Genomic DNA, 26,098 nt, shown 5'->3' on the forward strand with positions numbered 1-26,098 from the left:
AGTCGTACCCATTATCTACCCGAAGTTTATTCACACCTTCTTTCAGGGCTTGAGTGCTGGCATAGATGGGCTGGGAGTGGTCAGAAAGGTTAAGGCAACACATCCCATCGAATTCCTCAGCCACAGGCGGCGGCGGAGCTCGGAGGCGGCCCCAGCGCAGGTGGGAGCCGCGCTCGGTTGTGCGGGGGCTCGGGGCTCGCTGCGGGCCGAGGGGGCGGCAGGGGGCTCTGGCGGGTTGGTTGTGCCGGTGCCGGCCCGTGTTGGCGCTGGGCTGAGGGCGCTGCGGGAGCGGCTGCCCGCGGTCTCCTTCCCGCTGGGGCCTCGGCAGGAGCCGGTGCCGGAGCAGCGCTGGCTCGTCCCGGTTGCTGTGGGTGGCACAGAGGTGTCTGCCCTGTGCCCGGGGCTGTGCGGGAAAATTCCCGTGGCCGGAGGTTTGTGTGCCCGCAGGAGACAGAGGAGTCCTGTAAAAGTGACTTTATTGGTGAACAAAGAGAGAGGCCATGCGGCATTTGCCATGCGGTCTCTAAAACGCACCCTCCTTTTTATCCTCATTTTCCCGGCTGCGTCTCCCTCTCCCTTTCTCCACTGGCTGAGATACTTGGAAGGTTCAGACTTCCCGATCCTCCTACTGCATGTCCCTCCTAATATGCACTCCTACTACTATATTAATCTTACTGCTTTCAATCCTTCCTTCTCTCATTTTCTCAAGAATTGCCTTTACTAACTTTTAATTTCCATTGACTCAATTTCTTTTCCTGCGTCCTCTTTGGCGCAAGGTGTCGTGCATGGTAAAAAGCTGAGAGTTGCTGCAGCACGTCAGAGGAGGAGCAGCATTCGTTTAAGCCATGGTCTGCCAGGAAACCACGAAAACGTGTCCCATTCCCATCCTTTCTCCGGAATACGAGCTATTTTCTTATTTCCTTTGCTATCTGTTTCACCACTTTTCAGTTATCATGTGTTTGCAAACAGCCGTTTGCGTCATTTAATTTTCCACAAACTCCTCCTTCTTCTGTAAATAGATAATCTGATCCCATCCCATGGTGAAATGTCTCGTTCCTCATTTCACGGCTTGGTCAGCAGGAAGGTCAGGAGCTGGAGCTGTCTGCTTGGTTATTATTTCAGGGATACTTTTAAACCTAATTATGCCACTCAAATTATGGATGGGTTTTCTGTGTCCTGATATGAATTCGTTAGGGATCCCAGGGGTTGGTCCATGGTGTTGTAGCATTTGTTCTGGTGGCCGTTCATCTTTTTCCCTTTTTTGGGTGCTCCCTCCTGCCACGGCTGCATCAATTGACCACTTTTATCTTATGAAATGATAAAATGTTTGGATTCCCAACTGATTTCTCTGGACTAGCAAAAACACCTCAGTGCTCTGGGGAGAGGGATGATTCCCCCACACACACTTTTTCTTTCATGAAATTTGCTCAATATTCTCCGTTTGCTGTTTCCCTTTGCAGCTTAACCAGTTTCTGTTGCAGTCAGATATCCTCACTATGGGCTCTGCCTTTAGTTGTGCAAATTCCATCTGTGCAGGCAGGCAGAGCTGGGGGTGAGGGGCAGATGGACTCAGGGAAATTCCTCCCCCTGGCAAGAAGGCCCTTGGGCATTGTCCACACTTTTCCAGAGCAATGTTAATTTGCATTTCTAAAACTCCTCTCCTGGCTGCCTGGAACTAGGATTTTCTTCCAGAGCAGCCTTTAGGTGATTCACATGTCCACCCTCACAATCTGCTTTATTTTCGTTTTTATTTTTTTTAACGATTTTTTATTAACAGTTTATGCGTTAAAGCCTCACCATTAATACTCTTCTAGGTTTGCAAAATGCAACTTAAAGGTGAGCTTCTAAAGATCCATTCCGAAATTCTCCCATCATTAAGAGCCACCACAAATATATAGAAAAATATTCCAATGCAATCAAGTCTTTTCTGCCTCTTCTCCTAGGAGTAAAAATTGCTTGTCACACCCCTGGCCCAAACCTAACTGACAATCTAAAAGTAGGATTAATGTGAAAATTTTTTCTCCTGGTGTAATCTTGTCACTGAAACTGCAGGGACAATAAAAAACTCTCCAGCAATATCTTTAGTGTTAGAGAGTTAAGGCATTACTTGATTCTGGTCAGGATGTGCAACAGAAATCATTTCATCCACACATAGCCCGGGCGTGCAGAGAAAATCATTCCATGAGATGTGAATTTTGCTAGATTTTTCCTGAAATTTTACAGTCTGAACCCATTGAAATCCATTGGTTTAGTGTTTATTGCTTCCAGGTTGTGTAGTTCTTAGTGTTTGGTTTCCTATTGCACACGGATTTCTCCTCTTCTGATGTTAATTAGATCCACATTCCTGGATTTCCTTCTCAGTCTTTTCCAGACCAGGTGTCTCCATCTATGCCGGGGCAGTGTCTGGGGTGGGTGTTCCTTGATGTTTGCTGATGTTTCATTGATGTTTTGTTGAATGTTGTTCTCTTTGTGGATATGTTTTGGGCTATTCCCAGTCTATTGAGATGTTAAACTCATCTCTCTTGAGTGGTGCAACATCCCTTTAAAAATACCTTTTAAAATTTCTTTCCTGATAGAAAGGCAAACCGAGCCTGACTAGTAAAATGGAATGTAAAACGAATTTAAATTTGGTATATTTTCCAGCAATGGAATCGCAGGCAGCCCAGTGTGTGAGTGTAATTGAGAGGCAGAGTCCTGGGTGGATGCTGTGAACAGCAAAGTGCCAAGGCAGGCTCTGTGCCAGCCCAGCTTCCTGTGGCAGAGATTTCACAAGAGACAGGATTCTGGCCACAGACTGCTTGAAATATACATCCCTTATCTCCAGCCCGCACTAGGTGGAGAATTCCCAGGGTAAGGAATTGCAAAGATCAATTCCAAGGGAGAGAATTGAATATCTGCCCTGGCTCTGGCCAAAGGTTATAATGGCCGGATGCTTGGCCTTCAGCCAAGGGCACACACTGACTCAGAAAACACTTCCTAAATGCAGCAACATGTGGCATATTCATAGACCTTCATGCATTATTCAGAATCATTCCCCTCCAACCTGTAAATCATTATTTTTGCCTTCCCTGGGGTTCTGGTGTCCCATAATCCAAGAATGTGAAGAATTTCCAGATTATCTTTTTTACCATTCTCCAAGTTTGTTACATGAACATAAGATTATGACATTATACTGGAACAAAAATATATTTATCACACAACTCGTTATAACTTTTGTTTATTTATATATATTTATTTGTATTTATAAGTTTTGTTAATTGCAGAACTAAGAGAAACTATGTTCATACAACAGTATTTTCCAGCATACGGCATTCATTTTAATATTTGCAAAAACTCAATAATATAATGTACACTTATAACACACATAGAATTCAAATTTCTTTTTCTCAGTCTGGAGGAGACATAGCTGGTGATCCAATCATTTTGTTATTTTTCATTTTCTCAGGTTTTTTTCCTTTTCTCCTGTCCATACCACACACTGAGGATATTTGAGTTTAAAAAGTCATACAATGTTGTGGCTAGAGCAGAGAATCTTCAATCCAGGTTCTCCAATTCCCTATTAATCCTCAGAATTCTTGCACCTGCTTTTTAGTCCTGGATTACTTCTGAGATTCCCTGGTCCCTCTCTGGGTCAATACACCACAAACCCTCAGTCAAAAATATTTCCCAAATATTTAACCCTTTTCTCCACCATTTCCTCTTTTATTTCAAATAGACAAAAATGCTTTTTAGCCTGAACATGCAGCCATTTCACAGAGGCTTCTTCTGCCACTTCTTGTCCTCCTGATTGCAGCAAGTCATCCACATCCTACATTAACCCAATCCCTGCGTGTGGGGTAAATTCTTGTGATATTTTCTGCAAGGCTTGCCCCAATAAGGCTGGTGCTTCCATGCATCCCTGCAGAAGGACCGTCCATGTCTTTTCCATTTTCCCTTCTACCTCTTGTTCCCACTCAAAGGCAAAATCCAGTTTACCATCCTGTGTGAGTGGGCATCCCCAGAAAGCATCTTTGCCATCAAGGACTGAATGGTGTCAGTGTGAGGAGGACACCTGGTTGAAGATGGTGTAAGGATGTGAGAGCCCCTGGGTGCTGGCGCCCCCTTGGGCCCTGGGGTTCATCCCTCAGGGGCTGTAGAAACTCTGCCATGGCCTTTGCCTTCGCCTTGGCCTTTTCCTCATCCCTTCTTGCATTCCCCTGCTGTGCCTTTGTGACCAAGTGCTCCAGGGGCTTCTTCTGCCCCTCCTGCAGCCCCCTCAGTGCCTGGGGGTGCTCATCCTCTGACAGCTGCTGAGCTTTCTGCTAAATCATTCCTTTCTGCACTGACCCAAGGAAAATGCTTAAAAGCTAATCTGGATCCTTGCACGTCCAATCCCCATTTCCCATCTGTTCCTTTGTGCTGCTGCTCCTTGTGCTGTGGCTGCCGTGGCCAGCCCGTATCCCAGAGCCGGTGCCTGTCCTGCCGCAGTGTCCAAACGCGGCCCCCCCGGCGGGCAGGGCCGGCAGCTCCACGGGGCCGGGCAGCGGCCGGGGCGTCCCGCAGCCTCCTGGGGGCCGGGGGCCACTGCCGGGCCTGCAATTGCCGGGGGGTGCTGGGCTCAGGCAGCGCCCGGCGCTGAGCCCCGGCTGCCCCACAGCCCCGGCCCGGCCCCGCAGCTCCCCACAGGCCCCCAGCCCGTGCTCCCGGTGCCGCCCCTCTGCGCCCGCTCCTGCCGCTGCCCAGCACAGAGAAACCCCCTGCAATCCTGACCTCCTTGTGTGCCTGTCCTGGCAACCGGGGATGGAAAGGATCTGCATCAGCTGGTGACTTCTGAGGATAAGAGCCTGCTGAAAAACATCCCCATCCTCAGTATTTTTCTCTTCCTCCTCTTTTCCATCATCCATTTTCTTCCCCCATAGATTGCTCCTGTTTCTTCTTGCCTGAACCATATTCCTGCACACTGTCTTTTACCCAGTCCCTTCCCAGAAAACCAACAGCATCCACCGCCCTGTTGTACCAATCTCTTCTGGACTTCCCTGATTGTCCCCCTGAGTGTCCATGTTCGTGATTACCTCTGGGAGAATGTGCAAACTCCCTCAACATGCTCTCAAGGGACCCTTCAGAGATATTTTGGGATCATCATCCCTTTGGCCAGGAGCCCTTCCTGGCTTTTCCTTTCTACCCTCCATGGGTGCCCTGCCATGTTTAGTCCCCGAAGATCCCACTGTAGTCCCTGCTGAGATTTTCAGTGCTCTCTGGCTGCCGACTCTTCCCAGCCCCCCTGATCTGTCACTCGCCTGTCTCCTGGCCCCAGCGCCCCCCGGCAGGGGAATTTGGGGAGGTGGGAGGGGGGGAGCGCCAAGGCCGGGCCCCCCCGCGCTGTGGTGGCGGCAGCGGCTGCAGTGGGGAGCGAGTGCGGGCGGGAGCGGCCGAGAGCCCAGCGCTGCCCCAGCCCGAGCTGCCCCAGCTCCATCGCTGCCCCTGCGCTGGGATGCTGTGGGTTTGGGGGGAAGAGGGAGCCGGCAGTGGGTGCTGGGCCTGGGGGCAGGACGAGAAGGGAAGGAGATGCAGGGTTGCAGAAGAAAATGGTCAAATACTGCACATGGGAGGAGCAGGTGGGATTGTGCGGGAGAAGGAGGAATAGTAGGAGGAAGAGGAATGGAGGAAGAGCAGAGACACTGGAGGAGGAGAAATGGGAAGCAGCACAAGATTCCAAATCTCCCTGTATCTACAGCGTCCCTCCAGTCCTAGGGTTTTCCCCCCCCCCCCACATTCAGCAGGTGACCGGAGAGGAGGATCCACGATTTTCAGAGGGGTGAATCTTGGTATTTCTGAGCTTTTTGGGCTAAAAGTTGATTCTTTGTTTCTTCTGCTGGGCCTGAATCTTTATATTTTGGAGGAGTTTTGGGCTGAATCTTGATATTTGGGAGGTTTTTACAGACACAAGATGCGCAGTGACTTCGTGAGTTGCAATTGGGCAAGGAGGAACTCCCAATCCAAGGTGCTCTCTTCTCTTGTTCTTTCCCCAAACCAGGATATTTAATCCCCAAGGCATTGGCAGATGGAGAACAAGGAAAAGCCCCAGAGATCCCTCACGAGGAGGGGCTGCAAACCCAGCCCAGGGAGCTGCAAGGAGGAAAGACCCTCCCTGAGCCGGGAAGGCGGCCGGAGATCCAGGCAGAGCTCAGAGCAGGTGGAGAAGTCTCATGGAGGGGAGAAGCCCCACAAGTGCTTGGAATGTGGGAAGGGTTTCAGGTGGAGCTCCCATCTGATCCGGCACCAGCAGATCCACACTGGGGAAAAGCCCTATGAGTGTGGGAAATGTGGGAAAAGCTTCAGGGACAGCAATTACCTGATGCAGCACCAGGTGATCCACACAGAGGAACGGCCCTACACCTGCTTGGAATGTAGGGAGAGCTTTGGGTGGAGTTCTCACCTGAGAAGACACCAGCGCATCCACACCGGGGAGAGGCCCTACGAGTGTTCCAAGTGTGGGAAGAGGTTTCAGACCAGCTCCAATCTCCTCAAACATGAGCGGATTCACACAGAGGAGAGGCCCTTCCGCTGCCCCGACTGCGGGAAGAGATTCAAGCACAACTCCACTCTCACTGTCCACCGGCGCATCCACACTGGGGAGAGGCCCCACGAGTGTCCTGAGTGTGGGAAGAGCTTCTCCAGGAGCTCAAACTTGACCCGACACCAACGGAGTCACCACTAAGGGAAGCCCTGTGAGTGCCCCGAGTGTGGGAAGAGCTTCGTGCTCTGCTCCAGCTCCATCCCCCATGGGAGGATCGGTGTTGGATGATCCCCAGTGACCCCCGTTGGGCAGAGCCCTGGTGATCCGTGGTCCTGGTGATCCCTGTTGGGTTGGTGGGAAGGGTTTGGAGAGATTTCTTTCCCTTCTCCTTGTCCCGCTGTGATTTGGTTGGTAATAAATTCCCTCGCTGTGCCCAGGCTGGCTCTGTTGTTCCCGTGCCGGTGCTCGGGGCGGGATCTCTCCTGTTCCTTCTCTCAACTCGCGGTCCTCTCTTCAGCCAATCAGAGAATGCGATGGAGAAGATTCAGCCAATCAGAGAGAGTAGCTGTGATGACTCACCGGTTGCCGGGCAGACCCGCAGCACCCAGTGTTCCCCACCTGGTCCCGCCCTCCCCGCCCAGTCACGATCCCCCCGCGGGGTCCCCCCAAGTCCTTTCCCAGTCCCGCCCCACAATAAATGGGACCGGAGGGAACTGGGAAGCTTTATTGGGAGCACTGGGAGCAGCTGTGCTGGGGGGGTCACATGGCCCCCCCAAAATCAGCGGGTGGATGGATCTGGGGGTCCCAGCTGGGTGAAGGCCACAGGGAGGGGCTGCGGGCTCTTGTTCTGTGGGCAGAGAAAAGTGGGTGACACTGGGTGGGCTCCCCAGGGGGAGCACACACGGTCCAGGATAGGGGGCACACGACTCCCTAGGACCCTCCCTCACCTTCTTTCTCAGGCAGAAGCCGAGCCCCAGGGCCAGGAAGCCGAAGCCCAACACGGAGCCCTCGATCCCCTTGCCGCGGGTGGCGTCTGGCGGCATCTCTGGGTGTCCAGAGGGGTCAGGACCCCCCAAAACCTCTCAGACACCCCAAGCCCGTATAAGCACCTTCCCAATCGTCCCCAGCCCACACAGGACCCCCTGAAACCTCCTCCTAATCTCTTCCCTGCCACCCCAGGACCCACCAAAGCACCTCCAGTCCCTCTCAGGATCCCACAGCCCCCTCCCAATTGCCCCCCACTGACCAAGAACCCCCAAACCCTCTCCCAGTCCCTTCCAAGTCCCACCAGGATTCACCTACACCCTCCCAGTCTCTTCCCATCGCAACCAACCTCATTCCAACTCCTGCTTTCCATTCCCTGATCATTTTCCAACCCCTCCAGACTCACGTAAATTCCTCCCAGTTACACCCAGCACCCCCAAATTCCCTCCCAGTGCCCACCAGGACCCCTACAACCCCATCCCGCCCTCCCCAGCATTCTTCAAACTCCTTCTCAGACCTCCTAAACCCCTGAGCCGTACTCCCAGTTTAAAGTAGACTGTCTAAAACTCTCCCCAAGTTACTCCCAGCACACCCTAATCCGTCTTCCAGCTCTCCCCCACTCCCCCCACACTGTGGGGTCCGGGCCGTGCCCCAGTGCCGGCTCAGGGGGTGCTCCAGGCTGACGTGCTCCACCTGGAGCTGGAGCTGACCCCGTGCCGGGCAGGGTTTCCAGCAGCACCAGGAGCTGGTAGAAATCCAGTCCCCGTTGGGGACCAGGTCGGTGGCCACCACGTGTCCCGAGAGCTCCTGCTGGCCCTGGAACCAGCTCAGCTGGATGTTGGCAGGGTAGAAATCCATCAGGGAGCAGAGCAGGCAGCCGGGGCCGGGCTGGGAGCTCGAGGGCCGCAGTGAGATGGGCACTGGGGAGCGCTAGGAGAGAGCGGGGACACACTGGGATCAGCTTCGGGGAACTGGGAGAGGTGAAAGAGGGCTGGTGTGGCACTTTGAAAGACTGGGAATAAAATTGGAGAGAGTGGAGTGGATTGGGATAATGGGAGAGAGGGTAGCGGTCTGTAATTGGACTGAAAAGGACTTGGAATGCACTGGAAGAAACTGGGAGGGCACTGGGAGAGAGGGTGGAGGTCTGGGATTGGAATTAGAAATACTGGGAGTCGACAGGGAATGGAATGGCTGTGGACTGAGAAGAATTTGGAGGGACTCTGGTGGCACTGGGAGGGACTCTGAGGACACTGGGAGGGACTGGGATGGACTGGGAGAGCCACCGGAGTCACTTGGGGTGAGGGGCAGGAGGCCCCGGGGATGGGCACAAGAAGGGCTGACGTGTCTCGGGTGATTCCCAGGGAGGTTTTGAGGGGCTCCAGGGTCATTCCCAGGGCAGGGCCCGAGGGGACACGCTCTGCCCCACGCTCACCTCTGCGCTCCACGAGGAACGGGCTGGACAACTCGTAGTTGTGCCGGCAGTGCCTGTCCACCGCAGCCCGTCTGTACTCCATCCATTGCGGGTCGCTGTTCCAGTGCCTGGCAGCCTTGTCCCCAAAGGAGGTGTCCCCACGTGCAGCCCCACATCGCTGCCCAAGTGCAGGAACTGCTCCCGCTTGGAGATGTTCCTCTCCACGAACCTCAGCCGGTCGGTGCCGTGAATGAAGTGACACTCGGACTTCACCATCTCCTGGAACAGCGCTGTGTGTGCAGGACACAGGTCCGGGGGTGTCCCCCCAGCAGCCCCCCAGCAGCCCACAGTAGCCAAGAGCTCCGGGGCAACCCCGACTCTGCACCCCCAGTGCCCCACGGCTGCCATGGGACCCTTCTTCCCGCTGTCCCATTTCATCTTTTCCACGCTTCTCCGTATTTTCCTCCCCCTTTCCCAACACTCCCCAGTCTCCAGCCCCCCCCCCCCCCCATCATCTGTTTGGGGGTCCCACCTCCCCATTTCCCTTTCTCTCCCCACCGTTCCACCACTTCCCTTCCCGCCTCTCCCGCTCACCCGAGAGCTCCGCGCCCCCAGCCCGGGGGGCTCCCAGTGGCACCAGTAGGGCCCCAGCTGCCCCACACGCCCCATGGCCAGCGCCTGGCAGGGTCTGACACCTCCCCCTGTTGGAACCCTGGAAACTGAGGGGTTTGGGCTTTCTGTGCTGACAGGCATGGAACCCCAGGAAAACACTGCTTTTGACCTGACGCTGGGAAGAAGGTTTCCAGAATTCAGTGATAGATCTGGGATCACTGGTGTGTTGTTGGAATAGAAATGTGCAGTGTCACATAGTGGAAAATTTAGAATTTGTGATTTTAGAATATAGTAATATATATTAAACAAGATGGAGATTTTAGGGCGGAGGTTTCTTTCTACTTCAATTTCTTCGCGGGTCTAGGTGGTACTTTTGTAATTAGATAGAAAATTCCACATTGCAGGTCATGGGTGATTGGTTCTTGGGCTATTATGGTGTCTTTTTTAAATTGGACTCATTGGCCCTTAAAAACCCTTGTAGAGAGAGGTACGTCGCCATTTTTAGCCTGTTAGCTAGAAGTGCTGTAGAACTCACTGTAATATAGATAAGAATTAATAAATATCTGAGTCCGAACACGAAATTCCGTCTCTAGAGCATTTAATCTCGACTCTAGAAAAACAAAAAAGAAGATTAAACGCGATACCCCCCTCCCAAAATTCTCCTGGCGGGGGGCGCTGGGGGCGGGGCGCGGGTGGAGTCCAGGTGAGGAGCTCTGGGTGCTCTGGGACTGCCTGAGGAGTCATCAGCGCCGCGCGCTCTGATTGGCTCAATTATTTTGGTGCCTTCTCTGATTGGCTGAGGAGAGGCCCGGGAGTTGAGAGGAGGACCGGGAGAGATCCTGCCCCAGGCTAGCGGTGGAAGAACATCCAATTAACAAGGCATGCAGATCATTTCCCAGCGGTGCCCACACTCCTGTAGGAACTAAATGCACCGAGGATCTCACGAGGGTCACCAACTCTCTGGCGGCCAAATCCAGCCCTGCGCTCCCTGCGGGTGCGGGCACTCTGGGAAGGGCTCAGCTGCGGGTCAGATGGCCGGAGAGTGGCTTGGTGGTCACCTCGTGTGTGAGGCAGTGATGGGCTGGGGAGATGCGTGGACACCACATGATCAGAGAGCTGACTGGGTAAAGGGACACGGGAACAGCGACACCGCAGTGACAGGCAGCCAATGCGGGCTTGTTTCAGTAAAGTTTGGGTTAAGTTTGGGTTAAGTTTCAAGTATAAAAAGGCTCAGTTGGTTACAATAAACGATCTTCTTCAGACCAAGCAATCAAATCCGTGTGTCTTTGTTCCTCATTGCTACACATGACCATGAGATGGCCGTGACGATGACTCAGCTGTGATCCTGACATGACCATCATATGATTGTGGCCATGAGTTGACCACAAGACGAGCATGAGATGAGAACGACCATGAGATCACCATGACTTTAGGGGGTTGGTTTTTTCCTTTCCTCTCTGCCTATGGAATTTTTTTCCTATATACATGCCAACAAGCACTGATGACTAGGTCTTAGCACTGACACCTAGGGACAGGGGCAGGCGAAGCCTCCTTGGTATTTTGGGAGTTTCTCTTGGAGGGCTGGGGGAGGCAGGTGGGAGGGAAAGGGGGAACACTGTGGAATTAGAAGCAGGTAAAGGAGGGTGGGGGGCAGTTGCTGGCTCTCGCTCGCTTTTGGCTCTCGGAGCAGAAAGGTCATTGCTACCCCCCCACCATCCCAACGCCGGGAGCTGCCTCTCTGTTTTGGAGCCCGCAGCCCTGCTTGGACGCCCTCCTGCTTCAGCTTGCTGTTTTCCCAGCATCCTGCCTCTCCTCCATCCCTTCCCATCTGGGACTCAGCTGCCATCACCCCAGTGCCCCTGCAGCCGCACGGGGATCGTCGCACCTGCCCATCAGGAGCCTGCCAGAGCTCACTGCCAGCTGTGACAGCAACTGCACCAAAGGGGAAAGTGCCCGTGGCCCAGAGACCGGAACTGGCCTCCTGTTCTGTTTGTTGTTAATTTCATAGTTGTTGTTATTCCTATCTCCATATCATTGCCTGAGAGCCCCTTAATTTCAAAATTATACTAATTCAAAGGGAATGGATTTATTTTCTCCATTTCAAGAGAGGGCCCTGCTTTCCCTAGCAGACTTTCAAACCAAGACACACTTCCTGACCAGCAAGGGAGAGTTCTCCCTGCAGTTGATCACCCCAATACGGTATATTTTTGTCAGCTCTGAATTTCCCTTCTCCACCTTCAGGAGAAGAAAAAAGTCTGACTTTGTCTCTCGGGTTTCCTGATCATTCATAACTGAAAGCTGTTGAGGTCCTGAACTTGCTCCCATGGTGTTGGACCCATTGTGCCCCCCCAAATATCTTCCTTTACCCTATAAACAACTGACATAGATGGAAAGCACAGTAACAGGTCGAGTTGCAGGAATGCACCAGCTACAAATCTGTGCCACCTTCTGTCTACTGCCCTGACCTACCAAAATAGGGCTTGGGGAAAGTTTTTTTTATAAATGCACATGCTCTTTATTTTTTCTTTTCTTTTATGAGAGCTGCCAACCCTTTTGTACCCTGAATGTCTCTCCAAGTCTCTACCCAAGGGCCTGACCCAAGCTGTGATCCTTCCAGCCAGGACCCCACCGTGAGGGGGTGGCAAGAGCTCTGTGTGTCAGCCCGGCTCTGGAGGCTGAGCTGGGAGTGATAATTATCCCTTTTCTAATGTCCTGTGAGCGGTGACTGCCAATTCTCCAAGGGCTGTGACACATTTTCACCAGGAGTGTGATGTCCATTGTTAAAAGTTTCCATTTTTACAAAGAAAACATTTTCAGTTTCGTTTTCTCCCTGTGGTGGAAGAAGAAAAATCACGGCTACTATTGTAAATAAACCAAAAGCGTTTCAGGCAGCGTTTCAGAAGTTGAAACATCGACTCCTCAGGGCACAGCCTCAGCCTTTTTACAAGGCTTCCTTTGAATGCAATGTGGAATTTCCTTAAATAGGAACTGCTGGTTGATGCTTCCTGAGATGGATTTTTTCTCTTGGATGCAACTGTCTCCAAACTGGAGGATATTTAACAAACTAATAAGTAAATCAGTTTTGTCTCATTTAGGGTGTGGAATGCCAGAGCGATGCAAAGAACTGGTAGAAGGAGGATATGATGTTCGACTGCCAGACAAAGAAAATGTGACTCTTCTTCACTGGGCAGTGATAACAGAGAGGAGCTGGTGAAGTGAGCTGGGAGTCCCTGTGACAGAAACAGCAACAGCATATTCTGCCGCAGTTACCTACAATGACTTTGTTGCTTTTGTACTTAAAGACAGAGGAATGCCCTGCTTGAGAAGAAAAGGGTAGAATTCAAATCTTAATGAACTTAGCTTTGTGAAAATGTCACCGAAATGGAAAGATAGCCCATTCTCTGCATTCCCGAGCAGCACGGAGGCAGGGAAAGCAGGCACATTGGATCCCATTGCCGAATTGCAGCGTAGCAAAGTCCCGAAGCCGAATGCACAAAAGCTCCCACAGCGACCATGCAACTGACTGCACTGATCCACTGATGGAAGGGAAGCAGCCAGGGTTACACCCCTGTCACTGAACTCCAGGATTAAACCAAGATTCTTTTGCTCTAGGTAGATTTTTCTAGGAGAAAATCCCAACCAGATATTCTCAAGAGGTAAAAAGCACACAGTTTACTAGCAAACTGGCAAAAAAGTTTTACAGGCAAACTAGAGAAAATTAAGGAACATTGTCAAAAGAGTAAACACAATACCACTTATCACAGCATAGACTTAGCCCACAGAACACAGAAAACCTTTACACTCATTTGATGTTACCGTCCGTGAGAGAGAAGAAAGAGGAAACCATAAAGACAGGAAAGATACAGAAAAACAGACATCTGTCTATGGAGTCCTGGGTTCCAGTGATGTAAAACTCCAAGATGAAGGTAGGGCTAAAGGATCATGTGCTTGCCTTATGGTGATCCTTCTTCCTTATGGTGTCCCCAAACCTTTTCAGCCCATCCTGGGCCTTCCTCCCCAGAGGGATTTCTGGTCTTTTGGCCACTTGGGTGCCTCCAGTGTGCCATGACTGACAGACATCGTGGAGCAGAGCACTACCTTCCCAGAGATCTGATCTACTCCTAGCACACATTCCCAGCCCCTCAGGATGTCTCAAAAAAGATTACCTTTTCCAGACTCTGACAGGCAGGACCCACCCCCCACAAAATCTTGGGCAGAGCGTACACCTTTAGCACAATGTGAAACTGCCTAGGCAGCCTTTAAAAACTCGTGTCTGAGAGCAAACCCCTCTGTCCTCCTCAAGGTTTCCTGGTTCTCAAATCCTAAAAACACAGTGACCATCTTTTTGGCACAAAGGGTCATGGGACAGATACTTTATCACTAAGAATCCCTCCTAAGCCAGCATCCTTCCAGAGAGTTGGAGAGAAAGAGAGAAGGTCCTCCCTGAGCCTCCTTTCCTGCAGGCTGAGCCCCCATCTCCCTCAGCCGCTTCTCATCTGACTTGTGCTCCAGAGCCCGCCCCAGCTCAATTCTCTGCACACACTCGAGCACCTCAAAGTCTTTCTTGTAATGAGGAACCCAAAACTGACCCCAGGATTAAGGTGAGACCTCAGCGGTGCCCAGAACAGGGGGACAGTCACTGTCCTGGTCATGCTGGCCACACTATTGCTGACACTGGCCAGGATGCCATTGTCCTTCTTGGCCACCTGGGCACACCTGGGCTCGTGTTGGCCAGGTCTCGGTCAGCACCTCGAGGTCTTTTTCTGTGGGATGATTGGAAACTGCAGGGAACGATCAGTGGAATGCGGACAGTTTAGTAACAACTCCAGGGGGCCCAGTCTGATTTCGGGACTCTTTGGCCGCTTTGGTAACAAGCCAAGTCAGCCCAGTTCCCCTTAAGGGCTCTGTGGCCGCCTGAAGTAACCAGCCCGTAGCCCTACAGGGGGATGTTGTAACCCAAGTGCAGGTGTAAGCTATTTCTTTGGACACCCGTTCCCACTCTTGCAGAACGTTGGGGTTTATTTATGGATCCCTCGTGCCCGCTGGCCGAAGCGCCTCCTGCCCCCGCTGTTGTTGCTGTCGGAGCTCGCAGCGCAGCCCTGCAGGAACGGCCGCTGCGCGCGGGCCCCGCTCCGCCGCTGCCCCGGTGACGGCCGAACCCTGGGCGCGAGCACCGCCACGGGGGCGGGGCCTGCGCCCCTCGCGCTGCTCGGCCACCAATGGGGAGCCGTGGGACGGGCGGGGCGGGCGGGGATTGGCTGGGGCCGGTGGGCGGGGGCGGGGCCCGGAGGGGCCGGGCCCGGCTGAGGGGCCGTTGGTGCGGCAGAGTGGGAGCGGCGGCGGCCGGGGCGGCGTGGGGGAGCGGAGTGCGGTGGGGAAGGGACCGACCCCCGGTGGGAGAGAAACCGACCCCCGGTGGGAGAGAAACCGACCCCCGGCGAGAGAGGGATCGGCTCCCGGCGAGGAACTGAGTGGCCTCTGGCGAAGGAGTGAGCCCCGGTGAGTGGCCCATAACGAGTGCCCCTCGCGGCGTGGTCTCGCGTCCTGTGCCCAGTACCAGCGCTCTCTGACTGATCCACATCTGTACTTGCATCTGTTTGACATCTGGAACAGGACTTCCATGCTGACCTCCATGGCTGCTGGCATATATTTATTCCCTTTGTGTCACTTTCCAGGTACATTATTGAGTTTTGATCCGGATGCAGTGTCTGGTTTCTCACACAGCTGTTGAATGAATCCTTTTGCACAAAAGGTGGTGGATGATGCACTGGCATTTACTCTTTGGTGTTTCACACTTTCCAAGGCATTTTGGAATCCAAATGAAGCTTATGTACTTAGAAATTAAATATGTAGGGAATGTAGTCAAATATTGCTTGTGTGACGTATTCCTTAATGAGTTCTTTTAGAAAAAGCAACTATATAGAACTGTACCCATTTGTTTTAAATTAATACACAAGATCAAAATAAAAGGACAAGGAGCCGAATCTAATTGCCAACTGTCCTGCCTCCCCACCAAAAAAGGGTGACAACCTTACATGCAATCCATTTTTAGAGCTGTGTGACAGGTTAGATGTATTGGTAGTCTAGAATCACTACATCTGTTTACTGCCGTATTGGCTTACCCAATACTTAACAGAAACTTAATAGTAATATTTGGTATATGTATGTAAGGGATAGTGTTTTGAGGGGTTTTGTCTTATATGCATTTACTGTGAGTACATTCTCTCTTTTCTCGGTGGTTTTGTATGTGTCCATGCCTGACTTCTGCCATAAACTTCTCCCTGGCTGTGTGGGAGGTGTACAAGGAGGTGCTGTCACCCCTGCTGGGAAGGTCTTCCTTGGAATACATGCACACCATGGAATCCTCTGAAGTTATACTATGTCTGTTCTTAGAGTATTTAATAACCATTGTGTAGCCAGAGCAAACATGGACATAAAGGCTCTCACCTTCCTCACGTGTTCAGTTCAAACAAAACCAGAAAGCAATCTATGTCATCTTTTAGAATAAGTTATAGCATTTGTATTTCTTATAATTAGTAACACTGTTGATCTGGTAGGCACCACATCATCAATGGAAAAGTACTGGTTGATAATTTTGGAACTTAAAATTGTCACTGGACTATTGCTGGTATTTGACAAGATAGTTTTACCTGCTCAAGCTCCATGAACCCAAGGGACTTGAACAAAATGTGTGATGTGAACTGTTAGAAAGAGTACTACAGTTGTTACTAACTTGTTCCTATAATTCCTAGGGTTTGGGAGAGAGTCTAATTTCAGTTTTGTGATGAGAAAAGCTCAGCCTAACAAAGCCTGATGGGTTTGGCAGAGTCTAAAGGAAGATTCAGAAAAGTGCCTCAGGGTATATAATTGTGAGGATACGGAGAGAGAAGTCATTTCATGAGCACTTGATGGAGCTTCTGTGTGTTCTGTGCATCCCCATATTAATTAAAAGCTCTATTAATGCAGGGTCACTAACACTCCGTTTTTTCTTCATATTTCAGGTGTCATGAGTAAATCTGAAATCAGTTGACTTCAGGCCTGGATCACTGCCCGTGTGCTTTGGTTTGGAAATGCTTCTTGCTGCCACTTGTTCTCACCTACCATCATTTTTGCCAACTGGATTCCTCTCCTGTGGTGTGCCAATATCTTGGGATTTGCAGTGGCCGTGTTTGCAATGATGAAAGGCTACTTTTTCCCTGCCAGTGCCAAAGACTGGTATGTAAGTTTTAGTAATGAGAGAATACTGGTATCAGAGATTAAAACTGCTAACTAAAATTCGAGTATATAAATGGAATGACAGAGGCACAGGGAGCTAGGCCAGTGCATGGCAGTGGTTCTTTGCTTCAATAGCACCATCCCCTGTGTCTCATGCTGCAGCCTCAGTGTCACAGGTCCTCCCACAAAGGAGGTTTGATTGTTGGTTGCTTGTCAAGGGATGAACGGTGGAAATGCTGAACTGCAGAACCTGATCTTAAACAAAAGTTTGTGAAAACTGTTATAAATTCGTGTCGTTTTCAGCACTTGACAATATGGAACATGACCAACTGAGTTTTATTTTGATACTGAAACCAGACTTTATGGAGCTACTGAGCTGAGCAGGTTGGCCTGGGGTAGTAGCTGGTATGGGCATTCTTTTGGATTGGAGCTGAGACAGTGTTGATAACACAGGGATGTTTTCACTGTTGCTGAGCAGTGTTTACACAGCATCAAGGGCTTCTCTGCATCTCACCCAACCCTCCAGGGAGCGGCTGGGTGAGCACAAGGAGTTGGGAGGGGACACTGCTTACCCCAGGTGAGCCAAGGAATATTCCAGGCCCTATGGCATCATGCTCAGCACATCAGGCTTGAGGAAAAAGGAAGTGGAGGATGTCAGGAGTGATGGTATTTGTCATTCCAAGTCACCATTACCTGTGATGGAGCCCTGCTTTCCTGGAGATGGCTGAACATCTGCCTGCAGGTGACAGGTGGGGAATAGATTCCTTATTTTGCTTTGTTTGTGTGCTTGTACTTGTTAAACTGTGTTTGTCTCAACCTGTGAGTTTTATCCTTTTCCTGATTCCCTCCCCCATCCCACTGGGGGAGTGAGCAAGCAGCTGTGTGGGGCTGAGTTGCCAGCTGGGGTTAAACCATGACAGTCCTTTTTGGTGCCTGACATGGAGCTCAAAGGGTTTGAGTTAACAGCAGCTTTGGCTGGAATGTGCTGGATTGGATTTATAGCTGTTGGTGCTGTTGAGTTGTCTGACTCCTGTGCTTGCCATGGGGCTCTTTAGGGGTTCCATTTTGATTTTACTGCTGGCTCTAGTGCTTCTCCTCTTCCTGTGCTGTGCCTGGGGACACTTGGATGACAGCCATGGTGACACACTCGGGCTGGCAGGTGGCCAGGGCATCGCTGCTGTTTCTGTGCTGCTGGAACTCCAGTGTGAGCTCCAGTTGAGGGAACTGTGACCTGTGGGTGAGCCCACGTGGGAACAGGACACCCTCAGGCATCAGTGGCTGGGAGTAAGCCCATGGCAGAGCAGGAACCTCTCAGAGCATCAGTGCCTGTGGCCGTGGCCGTGCCCAAGAAGGAATTGTGGCCCAAGGATAAACCTGAAGCCCCTGTGGCTGTGGATAGGGCCATGCTCAGCAGGTGCCCCATGGAACATCAGTGCCTGTGCATGGGGTCGTGCTGGAGCCCCTCAGAACCATGGCCATGGATAAACCCCTGGCAGAGCAGTTACAGCCTTGGAGGTGCTGCAGCTGTGGGGAAGGCCACATCCACTTCTTTAGCGTGGAGAATGGAAAACTTCATTCTCTATCACTTGTGTAAAATCATGTTTGCAAAAATTTAAGGTTATAAATTCTTAGTTTCAGGACAAATAAAATACTGCTAATTTCCCTTCAGCTACTTCTTTTCCTGTTACATGGTTATCTTTCAGAGTGACTAAGGGATATAAAAGGACCTCTTGAGAAAGGTTAATTTCAAGAGCTCCTTAGAATTCTGTTTTCCAAGGTGAAACAAATAAAAAGAAAGAGGGATCATAGTATGAAGTATGCAGCTTATAACAAGTTTGGTAGTTATGTTCAAGCAAAAAGACTTTTTTTTTATTATGGCACATAAATATATTGTTAGTTTTTAGAGGAAGTAGAAAAGTGTGTAAGTTGAAAAGTGTTTTTGTAGAAGCAGCTGAATGCACTGCTCTTCGTGGCAGGATTGGATGAGTTGTGGTGGTGAGTGTGTGTTTTGGTTTTGTTGCAGTCATCCTGGAGAGGATGGTCTGGGCAGGAGAAAAAGGCTCTCTGCAAACCTAGAAAACAAGTGTATATTGGAGCTGAGCTTTGTTTGGCAGCTGGATCTACACACATCATTTTCTTATGTAGCCTTGGAAATTGCACTGCCCCTTTGCTGTTAAAGCCACGGTGATTTAAATATTGCAAGATAATCTGGACTCCTAAATCGTGGTAGCCTTGCACAGCACAGTGTGGTCCCTTCTGTTCCCTGAGAACTGTTGGATGTTTTATGGAAGAAATTGTCCCTTCAAGAGTAATAAAAATCCCATTTTAGTCTGTTCTGTGAGCTTCATCCTAATATAAGCACTGTGTAAGCAGTGCTCCAAGCAGCGTCCCACTAATGTCACCCTTGAAAACTGGAATCTGAAGGACCATCAGCTTGCTCATCTTCATGCCTGGATCACTTTGTTGTGTGCATGGCAGTGCTGTTAAATTCGTTTATTCCAGAATACCAAAAGAAAAATAAAAAAGTGGAGTATATTTGGGGGTGTATATTGGATTAACTTCTGTCATGATATTTCCTATTAATTGATACTCTGTGGTCAATATCACCTATGAAGTTTGAAGATCACCCATTCAATCTCTGTAGTATGCTGGGAATTTCAAATATAAAAGTGTCAATATTTGCAAAATGGTACTTTTTAAAACTTGGGTTAAATAAAACAGAATGGGAAAACACAGCAAAATGATCTGGTAATCTGGTAATTACTTGGAGCAGTTAACAAAGTAGTTTGGTTGAGTTATTGTAGGAAGAAAAGTTACAAATTCTCACTTGAAGGGGGCGTAAGAGGATGAGACTCTTCCAGATTGTTTTAGATCTACCTAAGGAACAAAATACACCCCAGTGTTGTAGTGTACCACCTTTATGGATCGTCAGTGTTCGATTTATGGGTGAAATGGAGTGGGGAGAGGGGAACCTGCAATACCTCTGGGAGGGGAGATTGCCTTCACACGTGGAAAACCTCTGCCACCTCTGGCAGTTCTGAGACCAGGGCTCCACCTTTGCAGTGTAAGGGTGGCTGTGATGGAATGGGATTGCTCAGTTCCAGTTTTACTCTGACAGTGGGAATGACAACAGGAGAATGTGCTGTTGCCTCACGATGAGAGCCAAACTCTTTTCTGCTTTTAATTACCAGTCTAAGGTTCTGATCATGTATCTAGGGCTGCACTGCCTAAATTGAGTCTCTTCAGTAATGCAGAGTCTTCACTCAAGGTTAAAAGTGATGTGCAGTTGAAGATAAAATTATAATAGCATATTTTTTCTACTTTATTTCATGCAGGATAAAAAGTGTAAATGTGTGTGTCAAATCAAAAGCTCGCTTCGTTTTTAGATGATGGATACAGATCTACTACCAAACAGGTAATTAAACTATTATTTTTAAATTATGATATCCAAACTTTTAAAAATATACTTTCCCTTAAAAATGTAAAAAATTCTTGCAGTCCACAGAAATGTGAAATACATGTTTTATCATTTACCAAAGTATAAATCAAAACAACAAAAAATGTCTTATAAGTACATGTTGCAACAGCTATAAAGTAGTATGGAAGGATTGGAGAATCATTGCAAGAATAAGTAATAGGAAATGTCTTCTAAATAGAGGAAGTGAAACCAGGAAACAGATGAGTTCACAAGAATATAACACAGAGAAAAAATAACCCTTGTTTTCTGCAAAAAAAAAATCTGACAAATATGTGTAATTATATCATGTACATAGAGGAAATTAATAATTGTATTGTATATTGTGAAATACTAATCTGGACAAAGATGGTGTATAATCTAGGATATGAAATAATAAGACTTGCAACAGTTATGAAGCATAGTCACTATAAAGGTTTTGAGAAAGATCTTAAACTTTTTGTACACTGTAAAGAGTTACAGAAGAGATGACGTATTCAAAGCTAGAAGAAGAGAATCAAGGTATGAAACCTTTAATCTTGAAGGAGAATGTAAAAAGTAGGCCTCCAAAAATGCAGGACAAGAGGCCAGAGGACCAACAAGGACACAACCCTGAGGATGCAGATGGCCACAAAAGGCCCAGAAGAAAAAAGAGGAGCCTGGTCCTTTCACAGAAGCTGTTCCCAGAGGTGTGTCCCAAAACCACCTGTCCTGCACTGTCAGTCACCAGTCCATGGCTGCCTCAATGCTGTGAGAATGCCATAGGAGAAGATGCTCAGAATGGTGCTGGAGAAGATGGTCCAGGAGCAAAGGCAGGTGATCCCATCTCCAGTGAAGTCCCTGCTATCAGCAGTACAAGAGCAGGATAAGTAAGACCTCCAAAACTGGGATACTTGTTGCAAGAGACTCCATAGCTTTAAGAGCCTTGGTGAGAGCTGCCAGACTGGAGAGGGAGGAAGCCCTTTGGACAGGACTGCCTGCACCCTCACATCCATGGGCATCTGTAAGGTAGGAAGGATTCATGGTCCTCAGCCTTAGTAGAAGTGGAAAGCTTTCCTCACAGTGCACATAGATTTTTTAATATTTTGGCTATCAGGTTAGAATAGCTTGAGCCTGGACAGCCAATAGTAGAAAAGTTCCACTGTCTGCTAAGCAATAATATACATGGTGGATTCCCTAGTAGCAACATCAGCTTTCATTTCCTATCACAATTGCTTGCAGAATAATTTCTTCTCCATACCACCTTATTTTTGCTACTTACTCCATTTTGGAAACTTTGTTACATCTCTCCTGCCTTGACTGAGTAGTGTTCTTTGTTCTCTTATTCCAAATCCTCTTGGTTTTCTTTCCCTCCAGGCATCGGCAGAACCTGCTGCTCCTTGAGCAAGCAGATTGGCCAGGAAAATCCAGAAAGCAGGAGTGGAGGCCAAGGCCATTGCTGAAGGGGTTTCTGGCAGGCAGCCACAGAGCAGCAATTTGCAGGAGCTGTGGCTTGCTAAATCACAGCTTTAAGGATGCTGTGGTGGTGCCAGAGGAGAAGACGCTTGGTGTTGTGCAGGAACAAGTTCCTCCAGAAGAAAAGGTGGCGTTCCTTTGTGCAGGGAACTCGTTGGTATCAGCAGTGGAGGAACAGGGTGAGGAAGGCCTGCAGCCTTCGGATTGTACTGCAACAGCCTTCACCCCTGCCAGAGCCTGGGTGAGAGCTGCCAGAGTGCAGAGGGAGGCAGCCCTTTGGACAGGCGTCCCTGCTCCCTCAGGGCCACGGCTATGAGACAAACAGCCTCATCCCTGAGGATGCAGATGTGTAGGAAAGGCCTGAAAGCAAAGCTGTGAAAACCTTTGAGTGGTCGTCCATCTTGCATCCATCTTGGGTAGATCCATCGCTGTGCTCTTGTACTACCCAAGGTGTATCCTTTGAAAGCCTTTTTATAAACCTCTCCTGGATTCCTTTTACACTGTCCAGCTGCCTCTGTTCCAGGCAGCCTCTCCTAGGCATCACACCAAGGAACACTGCAAAGTCCTTGAAGAGGGCAAGCCCTGCTCAGCAGAAAGCAAAGCACCCGCCGTGTTTGATCCACAGCATTCCCATGCAAACAGAACACGTGCCAGCCACTGGCAGGAAAGAAACCATATGGCAGCCAAAACCAGAGCAGTGGGAGCACCATGAGCGCTCCTTGGCAAATCCTGATTTATTTAGAGCACAGGCACTGCAGAAGTCAGTGAGCTGCTAACAAAATCCTCTTTCTGCCTTCGACAGCCAGTTCAGGAGAGCTCCCCAGAGACAGAGGAACTTCAACTCCCTTTGTCTCTGGAGGGTCTGCTCAGGCACAGAGTGGTACGTGTTTCCAGCTGGATCTCACCTTGTAGGAACAAACAGAGCCTCTGTCCTCTCTCAGGGTCCACACCTGGCCAAGGCCATGGTGTGCGGCTGTGAGGAATCTCCCTGGGAGGAAGAAGGCTCTGCCACGAGCCACAAGGCCTGGCCTGCATTTGCCTGCCAGCGGTTGGAGGGAAAGAAAGAGGAAGAGTTCATCAGGGCTCAGGGTGAAATGAGGTTTTGGTGCTTCTGGCTCTTCTCCCAGCTTTGGTAGCAGAGCAACATCTCTGCCCCTACCACCCGCAGGCCCTTGGAATGCACACAGAACCCTCCCTTTCACTTCAGGAGACACCCAAGTGGCGGCCTCAGCTTGAAAGGACAGCTGTTGTTTCAGTGTTGCATTTCTTGGCTTGTTAAAGGCCCTCCTACCTGTGCTCCAGCCTGTGCTGGAAGACACAAAGTTCCCATGCAGAAGGAAAGGCAAGGAAAGCTTGAAGAAGGCTGAAGGGAGCACCTACGGGACTACACCTTTTGCTAAGAGATTTCTTTAGCTGCAGCTGCTGACAAGGAGCAAACTTGACACCCCTCAATGGGTTTGTTTATAGTTTTATTTTTTTGAGTCATGTGTGAGACGTGGGAACTGGGTGCTGCAGAGGCTCCGGCAAGGCATCAGAAACGCCCGGCCCGCACTCAAGGGTGCCAGAAAATCTCCTCTAGCTCTGGCCTGTTCGCAGGGTGCTTGGACAAACACCAGCGGATCAGATGTTCGCACTCTGGGCAGAGAAGGCAGAAAGTGCCGGTCACTTGCAGAAGGCTCCTGCCCAGCTGCCCCCGGCGCCCGCAGGACCCGACCGACTCTGCCCCGTGCGGGAGAGCGGCACGGCGGGACACGGCCACCGCCTTCAGCCACGCGTGCCGCACGGAGCCCGTGGGCACGGGCCGCCTCCCGCGGCCGGCCCTTGAGGGCACAGCGACATCCTGCCCAGCTGTGCGAGGGCCCCGCCGGGCTGAGTGCCGCCATCTGCCAAAGCCTGCCTTCTTGAGGCCGGATACCAACCTGGAGAGAGCTGGAGCCCGAAGAAGAGCTGCCCCGACACGATGTCGCGGTCGTCCCAGAAGGGGAGGCTCCCGCACACCATTTCGTACAGCAGCACGCCCAGGGACCAGACGGTGGCTGAACGGGCCCTGGTAGCAGCCAAGGCCGATCCCCTCGGGCGGGCTGTACGCGCGTGTTCCTAGGGGAGACAGGCGGCGCTGTGCAGGCGCAGGCCGCTGCCTTCCAGAGCCTGGTGCCGGCCTCCCGGCTGAGGCAGGGGCTGCGCCGGCGGCCCCGACTTCCCCCGGAGGCCACCGCACGTCCCCCAACCACCTGGCCAAAGCCAAGAAACCATTCTGCAAGGCGAAGAAGGCCAGCGGAGCAGCCCATGCCCTTGCGGGCCAGGCAGGCCGAGGGGCCGAACCCCGGCTTCTGCAGCCCCCTCTCTGTGGGCAGGGCCGGCAGCCGGCTCCTGGGACACGGCATCTGCCCCGTGCCAAAGGGCAGCCAGCAGCCGGCTGAAGGCCGCAGCCCGCGGCCCAGCAGGGAATGGCGCCGTGCAGTGCCTGGCCCTGGCAGCGGGGCCCGGGCTGGGGGGTCACCGGCAAACCGTGTGTAGGCCCGCTCCTGGAGGAAGGTGCCGCAACCGAAGTCAATGAGCTTCAGGTCGCTGCTCTCCAGGACCACGAGGAGGTTCTCCGGCTTGATGTTGCGGCGCAGGACGCTGCAGGCGGTGCACACGGCCTCCAGCACCTGGCGGAAAAGCCAGCGCGCCACCTCCTTGCTCAGGAAGCCCTGCTCTCACAGGAACTGCAGGAGATCCTACGATGGCTTCGGACACTCCATCACCAGGAGGAAGCTGTCAGGCAGCTCAAACCAGTCGAGCAGCTGGATGATGGAGTGGCAGCCAGAGCCCACCTTCTCCATCAGCACGATCTCCATGGGAGCACGGGTGCTGTCGGGCTGTGAGGAGGAGACAATGCCTGCAGCAGACCTGATGCCGCCCTGTAGCTGCGCTGTCCCCTGCCTGGGATGCCCCGCAGTCTCCCTGGTGCTTGGGCTTCCTGCCAAGCCCCAGAGGATGCTTGCGAGGTGCCCCCTGCCCCAGCCCCACTACCAGTCTCTGGCATCCCCAGGCCCGCGATGCTCCGGTTCGCACGCTGAGCCCACGCCCGCCCCGCTCCCCCCCGCCATCCCCTGCCTGTCACTGCCGGGGACCCGGGCTTATCCCTGCCCACCCCGCCCCGCTCTGCCTTGCTCTGTCCCGCTGGCCGCGCTCACGCACCAGCTCGTCCCACTGCAGTACGCTCTCCCGGGCCACGCGTTTGATGGCCACCTGCAAGCCATCGAGAGAGGGGGCCTGAGCTCAAGCCCTGCCCCTCCTCCCACGCCGGCCGTTGCGGCCACTCACCAGGCTCCCGTTCGAGAGGCGGATACCCGAGAAAATGGTGTTAAAGCCACCGGTCCCCAGCTACGGGCCCAGCTGGTACAGCTCCTGCAGCTGCTTCTTTTGCCCTGTGGCCAAGAGCGAGCCATCAGCCTCGAGCCCAGGGCCCCCTGTTCAAATGTCCACCAGTCAGGCGCGCCGGGCCAGCGCGGGCCACGCTGCTCTCACCTGCTTCCTGCTGCGCGCCGGGCTGCGGCCACCGCGGGGTAGCCGTTGGGCTGGCGAGCGGCACAGCCGGGGCAGGGCAGGGCACGGAGGCGGCTGCAGGAGCCGCGGTGCAGCGGGGCAGGGCGGCACCGTCGTTGTCCCCGGCGTCACGGGCTGCACTGTGATGTTGAGAACAGCCGGGGCTACAGCCCGAGGCGTCACACAGGGGGGTCCCAGGAGCAGCTGCAAAGCAGACAGGGCTTTTTGAAACCTCTAAAGCCCTTGACGTCACAGCCACTGGAAGTAGCCGTGGTGTCTTCAGGGGCCCTGGCCCGGCCTGGGGATGCCCCTCAAGAGCCCAGGGGAAACCTAAGACAGCTCTTAGGCACATCTCACCTGCTATTAGAGAGGCCTTCGTGGTGGTTGAAGTCTCTCTTGGGGCAGCTTCCTGGAGATGGAGGAACCCCCTTGGTGTCTCGAGGGTTGTCTCCACCACGAGGCTGGGGCTGTTGCCGGCTGGCACAACCGGCACAGCATCCTGGCAGCTGTGGGCCTGCAACTGCTGGCTCCAGGATGCTCGCTGCTCCGCCAGCTGCTCCTGTGAAGGCTCCCCTGGCTCGGGCTGGGCTCCCACTTGGACTTCTGGGCTTTCCTGGCCACGTCAACGGTCAGGGTTGTGCCCAGGTTCTTGACGCCCAGGGAGCTGGGAGACCTGTCCACGGGCTCTGCACCGTCCGCAGGCAGACAGGTCTCATTGCGCCTCTGCAAGGGATGGAGGCTGTCAGAGATAGCAGAGGCTCCTGCCAGGATGGAGGCTCTCTGACAGCCTGAGGTCCCTGCAAGGATGGCAGGTGTATGCTGGTGTGCTGTCCTTACAAGGGTTGAGGCTCTCCCAGGCAGCCTCTCCTAGGATCACACCAAGGAACAGTGGCCAATGGCCCAGCAGACAGCCACAGTGGCCAGCAGCAGGACAAGCACA

General features: G+C 51.9%; 1 pseudogene; it reads right to left on the reverse strand.

Moving 5' to 3' along the window:
* Positions 1 to 22,886: 22,886 nt before the first annotated feature.
* LOC148217898 (serine/threonine-protein kinase pim-1-like) lies at positions 22,887 to 25,074 on the reverse strand (annotated as a pseudogene).
* Between the last annotated feature and the right edge of the window lie 1,024 nt (positions 25,075 to 26,098).

Source organism: Sturnus vulgaris, unplaced genomic scaffold, assembly GCF_052056855.1.
Source record: "Sturnus vulgaris isolate bStuVul1 unplaced genomic scaffold, bStuVul1.hap1 Scaffold_198, whole genome shotgun sequence".
NCBI lineage: Eukaryota > Metazoa > Chordata > Aves > Passeriformes > Sturnidae > Sturnus > Sturnus vulgaris.